The sequence below is a fragment of the Trifolium pratense genome, linkage group LG6, assembly GCF_020283565.1.
Source record: "Trifolium pratense cultivar HEN17-A07 linkage group LG6, ARS_RC_1.1, whole genome shotgun sequence".
Taxonomy (NCBI): domain Eukaryota; kingdom Viridiplantae; phylum Streptophyta; class Magnoliopsida; order Fabales; family Fabaceae; genus Trifolium; species Trifolium pratense.
In genome coordinates this window covers 6,194,453-6,202,970 of record NC_060064.1, presented here as the reverse complement: position 1 = coordinate 6,202,970, position 8,518 = coordinate 6,194,453, and the positions used below count along the sequence as shown (strand labels likewise).

Sequence of the window (8,518 nt, the reverse complement as noted above, 5' to 3'; positions counted from 1 at the left end):
ATGTCGTAATTAACATAGTAATGCAGTTTGATGATATCTTGAATCTTTAATGAAGTATGATATTATTTTCAAACACGGTAAGATGTCATAAATTAATCGTTAATGCATTCCCGGCCCCCACATAAGGACAACATCTCAAATCTTTCGTGAAATATGATAACGACTTCAAACGCATTAAAGTATTGTCATACATTGACATAGACTAATACATCAATTTTTTAATGTATCTAAAAAGTGAAATCTTTCTTATATCTAAAGTTAAGAAGTGTCGTGAGGATGTGAGCTTGATGAATAATTTCAACAATTATTATATAATTGCATGGGTGTAAGGATATTTGTGTTGATTATCTTCTGATACTTTTTTGTTTTTGTTTTCTTCACCAGTATCCGGCCTACTAGAACGCCTAATCTGGTTTGGGGGTCAGTTCTGACATCAAGTGTGGTTCCAGCCTCCTCCCGATCGCAGTTGCGGGGGATCGAACCGTGATTATCCCTATCAAGTTTAGTGTCAATTACCACATGACCAACTAACGATTGATATTGTCTTCTGATATTTGGTTTTCACCACCAGTATCCAGCCTATTAGATTCACCTAATCTAGTTTGAGGTTAGTTCTGGCATCAAATGATTTCAGCCTCCTCCGATCGCAGTTGCGGGGATTTGAACTGTGGTCCTCCCTATCAAATTCAGCGTTAATTATCAAATTTAGTTGGTCCAGTGTTATTGGGTAAAGATACATGTACTTCATGCCCCACCCAAGAAAGAGACCCAAGTCCTAGTAGCCCTCCCAAATGGTGATTCAACATGGATTCTACATCTTGGAATCAAGCCAATTTTGGAGTAGCTTTGTGATAATGAAACCAACCAGCAAAAAAAAAATATTAAACGGTTTAGTGGATTGAAAATTCACTACAACATTTTTGCTTTTAGAGAACAATTCAAAAATGTAGCCTAAACCATGAAAATTGTTGCCTAAAGGTATAGGGAACAGTTTTCGACTGTTTTATAAGCGAGCGTTACCTAATATCTATGGTTACAGTTTTTTCGCTTTTTGGGCACACTCTTTAAAACTGTCGCCTAAGCTATCAGGAAAAGGGGACAGTTTCGGTGCAAACTTTAGGCAACCGTTTTTACGTGTTGCCATACTTATTTACAGTTTGTACCTGTCGCCTAAAGATTCAGCAAAGGGTACAGTTTCTAGTGATCCCATTATGTATAGGCAACAGTTTCTAATAAAAACAATAATTTTGAAAATATTTGACCAAATTTAATATTCAAATTATATATTTGAAATAAAAGTGAGGCAAATACATGATCCTTTATTCAAATTTATAGTTTTACATAAATGAATAGTGGATTACATCCATTCTATGGATACTAAAAAGTACTACCTCCTACTATAAAAACCTAAAGACATGATTACTGCTCCCATGACGTCTGAGATACAAGTTAAGACAATATTTACTCAACCATAAATACAACTAAAATTGGACATAATCCCTTTCTTAATTTCAATGATCATAATCAATTCCAACCTTTCTTTGATCATAATCCCTTTTCATCGTAGATAATGTTCGTACTCCCCCCAACATGGTTGGCCTTGTACAGCTTCTCCATAGTCCATATGTTGGTGTCTCTACATTGCAACTTCATCAATAATTACAATGAACTCTCATAACCGCTTCCGCTGAATTGTTTTCATCAAACCTGGCAAACAAGTATATAAAATTATATCACAAAGTGAAAAATACTATTATTATTGCATAATGTAACTGAATCTAAACCATCAAGTTAATACAACATACATTCACATAAATGAGAAGGAAAACATCAAGCTTGATAGCACTGAAGATACAATAATTCAGTTAAAAGGAAATAGAAGAAACAAATATAAGTAGAAACAGAAGTACATTAAAATTACGAGATATCACAAGAACAATGTGATAATCCAGTACAATACAGCGGAAAGAGAATTAAATTCTACATGAACAGATTAACATAAAAACAAAGAAGACGAAGTCTTCTAATCCGATAATCCAAGCTCGGCCTCGATCATTGGTTCCTGCCTGGTCCTTGCTCCGGTTAACCTGTCTACCTAAAAAAAATTGCCCCATGAACCGATACATGTTGAAAACTGGGTTTTTGCAAAACTGGGCTCATGTATCGATTCTGGAACTATATGCATCGATGCATACTGCTGAAACTGGGGTTTTGTGAAGTTCTGGGTACGTGTATCAATACATAGACCTGTATGTATCGATGCATGCTGCGTGAAAGTCAGATTTCTTGCAAAAATTGAGTTTAGAATACAAGTTTTATTACATTAAACAATTCCACAACCAGAAATAACATTTTAATCACAGAATCAAGCATAAACCATAAATGCATCATATAATTTAGCAAGAAAAAGGGCACCTAATGTTATCATACATATTTCATTGTTTTTGGGCAACTAAGTTACCTAATGGTGATACTTGAACTTGACACATTCACTTCAGACTATCCTTCAAGCCTCCAAATCCATGTTCTGATGTTTAGTGTCCTTCAAAATCCATTTTTTTGACAGCTTCAGTAACTCTACTTTAGAAGCGTCCCCTGACTTCATCTCTTAATTATAAATCATGGAATTGGTGTCGAAACGACCAGAATCGAGTTAGCTAACCACAGAATCAAACGGAATCTCAATCAGAGTTACGAGGAGTGAAAAATTACCTTTTTAGTGAGGTTTTGTCTAAGAATACGGGTTTGACGAATCTTCTTCAAATCTTCCTTATTCCTTAATAATCCCTCAAGACCTTCATGGTGGGTTAAAACACATGCAAGGAATTCAGATTTAGGCTTGATAGAAGGAAACAAAATTGAGAGAGAGCAGGGGGGTTAGAGTGATTCTTACCTTGTTAGAAAGCCTAAAACATAAGGGTCCTAAAATAGTGATTGCATGTGGACTTAGACACCTTCCTCTATGAAAAACAACGGTAAAAACAATAGTGTCAAGTGTAAGATTCAAATAAGCTACTCCACTACACTTAAAAAGAACCCTATTTTGTGGATAACTAATATATGCAATGAAAGCTTTTGTGGATAACTATTTTGTGGATAACTAATATAACTTGTTGTCGAATAAAATGCATACCTAACACTTGAAGGGCAGGCACAACCACTTATGTCTGCTCATAAAAAACAAAACAAAATTAAGAAAGAACCAACAAGGAATTAGCTACTATTATTTTCAAAGGAAAACAAGAAAAACAAAGAGAATTAGGATTTACTTTGGTCATATGGAGTAACAATAGTTGTTCTTGTTAAGATTCAAAAGCTTAACTTTGGCACCTGAAACACACCAAGTCCTAAAATAACAGAAATAGCTTTGGTACCTGAACCACGCCAAAACCTAAAAATGAACTGAAGTGTGGCATCTTGCTCCAATTTTGATTCCTTTTTGTAGGTTTTGTTGCAACCCAATTCATTCTTCTGCAGAACATCTACTTTGGTCAAAGCAATACCATTGCTCTTCTACCCGCTGCAAATAATCTGTTTGAATCCAATCAGGTGAACTAAAAGCTAGAGAACAATCAATAAACTTAACTATAAAATGAGATTAGATGGACAGATTTCAGTACAACTCACAAACCCTATGTGCTATTCTAATTATAAAAAAAGGGGAAATCACGATTCAAGAAAAGGGGGAATTCACCTCTTATCTAAGAAGAAGAGCCCACGATGAGAAGAAGAACGAAAAATAGGAGAAACATGGCGCCGATGGTTAGCAAAGAGAACTTGAACAGGGAACAACGCTACGACCTGTGGAGAACTTGAACAGGGAACAACGCTACGATCTTGCGGGGAGGACGAAGAATGAATCAAAGAGTAAACGGGCCAGAAAGGAGAAGAACCCCATTTCGTTATCTCTCGCTGTTGTCGTAGATGCGGGAGAAAACGCAGAAGAAGACCTTGTGAAAAAATTGGAATTGGAGTACATAGGGTTTTCTACTTTACTTTTTGACGATAAAGGATTTTTTATTTTTTTTTATTTATCTCAGTCTGTCTACCCTTTTTATATTTCAATCTGATTTACTTAGTTTTTTTTTTTTGTTGCAATACTTAGTTTCTATTTTATATATCTATAAAAATAAAAAATATAGATTAGTAATAAAAAAATATAGAATTTTTCTTTTATATTATCATTATTCTCTCGCGAGAGAAACCAATAAATTAATAAAAATTCCTTAAAAAAAAAAAAACAAATTAATAAAATTATACTGCCACATTTTTTTTTGTCAAGTTCTGCAGCTAGATTTTATAAAATAAAAAAGGAGAATGTTAACTTGTGCCCTTAAGGCACATGTTAAGAAAGCAAAAATAGAAATTATTAAATGCTAATTTGTGCATTTTGACTTTTAAAGCATTAAATTTCTTGTATCATTAAATGATGAATTTCTATTTTGGTATATCTTAACATGTGCCCTTAGGGCACATGTTAACAAGACCCAATAAAAAATTCTACGGCTGGAAAATTCCTTATTGTTGAATTTTATAAGCAACCATTCCTAAATGTAGCTTTTTGTTACAAATAATGTGACATTTGAAAAATGTTCCCAGAGATATTTAAGGGAACAATTATCAACTATTCCCAAAATACTTCGTAGTTACATCTTAAAACCGTCCCCTATTTTGGTTCAGGGAACAGTTTTACAGTGTTACAGAAACATAACTGGCAACAGGCCCAAAGCGTTGCCTATGCTACTTTTAGGTTACAATTTACACATGTTGTATAAAAAAGTGTTGCCAGAGACAGTAAATGTTGTAGTGATTGATAGTGAAAAAAATAGTCAATTTTTTTTCTTTCTCTGTTTCGAAGTTAAATAAGTCAAAGTTGTATGATAGCATAATATTTTTCATTTAACGAATATAATCTCTCTCTTTTTTTTACCATCGAATATAATATTTTATGATGTCAAAACTAAACATATATTATCGATTTAAGTATGATTTAGTTTTACTAATAAGATGCAACACAAATGATATATAGAATACGAGGCAGCACTCTGACCAAAAAAAAAAAGAGGCAGCACAAATGTGTTTTTTTTTTCACGATTTTTGTCTAGTCATTTTAATCATTGATTATGATGTCTCTTTTTGATGTTATTATATATGGTGATAATAATTAATTTTTTTTATGTGTATTTTATGTTATTTACAAATTTAAAAAGAGTTTTTTTTTTTTAAAGAAAAATTGTATTTTTTATTAGGGGTCATTTTTAATATTCGAGCAAGGCATCCAAATAGCTAGAGACGACCCTCGGTTTAAATCTAGAATCTCCCTAGTGTCATTTCATTTTTTGTTTTTTTTTTTGAAAACTCAGTATCTGACCCTAGGATCGACTAATCTCAGGGGACCAGTCTCACTGTCCACTTGCGGGTGACCCATTTAAAGCCAGAGTATTTTTGCTCTGTATGGACTAGCCCATCGAAATTGACACAAGGGGGAATTGAATCTAAGACCTTAAGAGTAACATACTCCAATGACTCAAGTCAACACCACTAGACCAATCCAAGTGGATTCATTGGTTTTCATTAAAAAAAACTTTTATTTATTTATTATTATTATATTATTATTTTTTTGTAATGATGACATTTTCCTTATTTTGGATTTTTTAAATCATTATACTAATTAAATTATTTATTTATTATTTTTCTGATTGACTATTTCCTTTTTTGGATTTTTTAAATTATTATACGGATAATTTTCACGTTTTTCACGATGTCATTAATCTTTATAAATAGGACCTATATTTCTTATTTGCTCTCATACCAATTGTTTTCTTTAGTTTCATAATTCATAGTGATGGATAAGGCAAACCATGAGTTGTACCGCAAAAACCTTCGCTTAATGAAAGAAAATGAAAAGCTAAGGAAGAAAGCTGAACATCTCAAAGAAGAGAATGAAAAACTCTTCTCTCAACTCATGAAAAAGCTCTCAAATGGTGGTGCTAATAACCCAAATTCCAATGCTCCAAACAACATGCTTGATCTTACCCTTCGTTTAGGTCCAAGCCAAAATGCTTACAATTCCAACAATTAGAGATAAGAAGCATCATCATCATAATCCAACTAGGCGACTTTTTTAAAAATAAATTGTTAGAAATAAAATAAATTTGTGAGCAATGTATTACTTCCATTTCCTTGTTTTATCATTGTTATATTATTGTATTGGATATTTGGATGTAATCATATATTAAAACTATCTTCAATAAAGGATTATGATTTTATAAATTCATCGATCTTACATTGACTTTGCTTCTGTGTGGGTGTATATGTTTGCTTGATTATTTTTTATAAAAAATTATACTAGTTTATGCTATAAGAATTTTATTTTAATTCCTTGTTGGTGAGATTGTAACAAAAAAAAAAAAATTAAGGTGAGGGTATGGTGTCTCGGTTTAAGTCACAAAATTTTTTTGGGGTTCTTAAATTTACCTCCCTCCAAGAACAAGCGGAAATCAAATCCAAAATCCAAGATCTGTCTTTTTACCACTAGACTAATCGTATCCTTGAAATTTGCCTCTGTGTGGGTGTATATGCTTGCTTGATTATTTTTTTATAAAAAATTATACTAGTTTATGCCATAAGTTTTTTTTTTTTTAATTTCTCCTTCTTTAAAAATTTAGGGTGAGGGCATTGTGGCTCAGCTTAAGGCACAAATTTTTTTAGGGCTCTTATACATTTAGCACCCTCCAAGAGTATTAGTGAGCTCGAATCCAAGATCCAAAATCTGTTTTTTTAATTCATTTTTTTGTCCGGTAGCTTGGTGGTTGGATTTCACTTTTTAAGGTGAAATAGTGGGAGTACTAGGATTCGAACCCTGATCCTGCATTTACTTCCAATGTCTTAAGATCTATGTTTTTTTCTTTTGTCAAGTTAAGATCAATCTTTTTATCACTAGATCAAATGTACCTTTGGAGTTTAATTTTTTTTTTTGATAGGCGAGTTTAATTTTATTTTAATTACATGTGTTCAAGCTTGTTTATGTTTTAAAATTATAAGTATCAAGTGTAACGTAAATGCTATAGGAAATAAGGAACGAAACAAATTAACAATGAATGTACTACAAAAAAAATGTGAATTTCGTTACAATGATGAACATTGCCTTGAAGCAATGTTGGTCATGAGGAGTCGGGACTAATACATGTTGCTAGGTATGAAATTCGTTTAATTATTTGCATTATTTTGGTGGCATAAGAAACAAGTAACCGTCACCTGTGTATTATTGTATTAGTTGATTCAAATTAATTGAATATGTTGACTAAAACAATCTTGTTATATTTTTAAAAAAATTATGTATTAATTTTTTTTTGAATCAATTTTTTAGGGTAAAATCAAATGCCTTCATGTGCCGATAATGTGGCGGGCTAACATCACAGTGTTATTTTATAACATATTGTCGCATTTAAAGTCGTTATATATTTCGCAAAAGATTTGGGATATCGTCTTTATTGAAGTCTTATTACCGTGTAATCTATAACATATCTTGTCGCATTTAAGGTTGTTATATACTTTGCGAAAAATTTGGAATATCGTCTTTATGAAAGTCTTATCACCATGTTAATCTATAACATTTTGTCGTATTTAAAATCGTTAAATACCTCGCGAAAGATTTGGAATATTATATTTATCAAAGTCTATAATTGATGATTTGAAATATATAAAATGAGATAAGGCGTCTCTTGACCGAAAAAGAGCTGGATTGAGTCGGAGTAATTTGTGGTTTAAAGTTTTGCCGCACGAATAAACTAGGGTTAGTTTTGGTGGTTGGTAGGTCGTTCATGTAGAGATTCTATGAGGTAGAATTATATTTAAATGATTCATGATGGGATGACTATAGGTACCTTCTTTTGACGAGCGTTTAATTATATTTTATTAGAAATATAATATTGGGTTCTGTTAAGGTAGTTTAATTGGCAACTACGTACTAGGGACATTATTGAAGGGGTCGAGGTTCGAACCCCGAATTTTACATCTCTCCACACTTATAGTATGTGCGTTTAGCCACTAGAATACTAGACAGAAAAAAAATGATGTTAGAGGTTGAGGACGGACCGAGTGGTTGTGGTTTAAAATTTTGTCGCACTAGCTAATAGGGCTATGGGGTGGCAGATGGGTGAGGTATAGATTATATGTAATAGTGATGAGTATATCGTTTTTTGTGTTTATCGGTCGTTGAATATTGTAATCATGAAGAAAATTTTCCAGTATGTGAAATTATTTGAAATAAGATGGTTTCTTCGAAAGTATCCCTCTTATCTTGACGACTTGAGAATAATAACTAGTATAAATGATACCATTGATTGTCGTAGAGAAAGCCAATTTATGAATAACCGTTTTTTTTATATTATTTTTATATTTCGCCTTTTAAGATCTCATATTGAAATTTATCTTTGTAATTTTTTTTTGCTACATTATATTTGTAATATTTATTTTCTCGTAAATCACTGCAATATATTTAGAAGGATTAAAATCA

General features: G+C 32.2%; 1 long non-coding RNA gene across 2 annotated transcripts; it reads right to left on the bottom strand.

Moving 5' to 3' along the window:
* Positions 1 to 1,299: 1,299 nt before the first annotated feature.
* Positions 1,300 to 4,016, bottom strand: LOC123890397. Of its 2 annotated transcripts, none has more exons than XR_006802828.1 (7): positions 3,695 to 4,016; positions 3,270 to 3,531; positions 3,134 to 3,167; positions 2,894 to 2,960; positions 2,713 to 2,795; positions 2,462 to 2,607; positions 1,300 to 1,707 (listed from the first exon to the last, which is right to left on the bottom strand). It is a non-coding gene; the product is annotated as an uncharacterized LOC123890397 (long non-coding RNA). The 2 variants fall into 2 exon arrangements; XR_006802829.1 differs by having other exon boundaries at positions 3,270 to 3,520.
* Between the last annotated feature and the right edge of the window lie 4,502 nt (positions 4,017 to 8,518).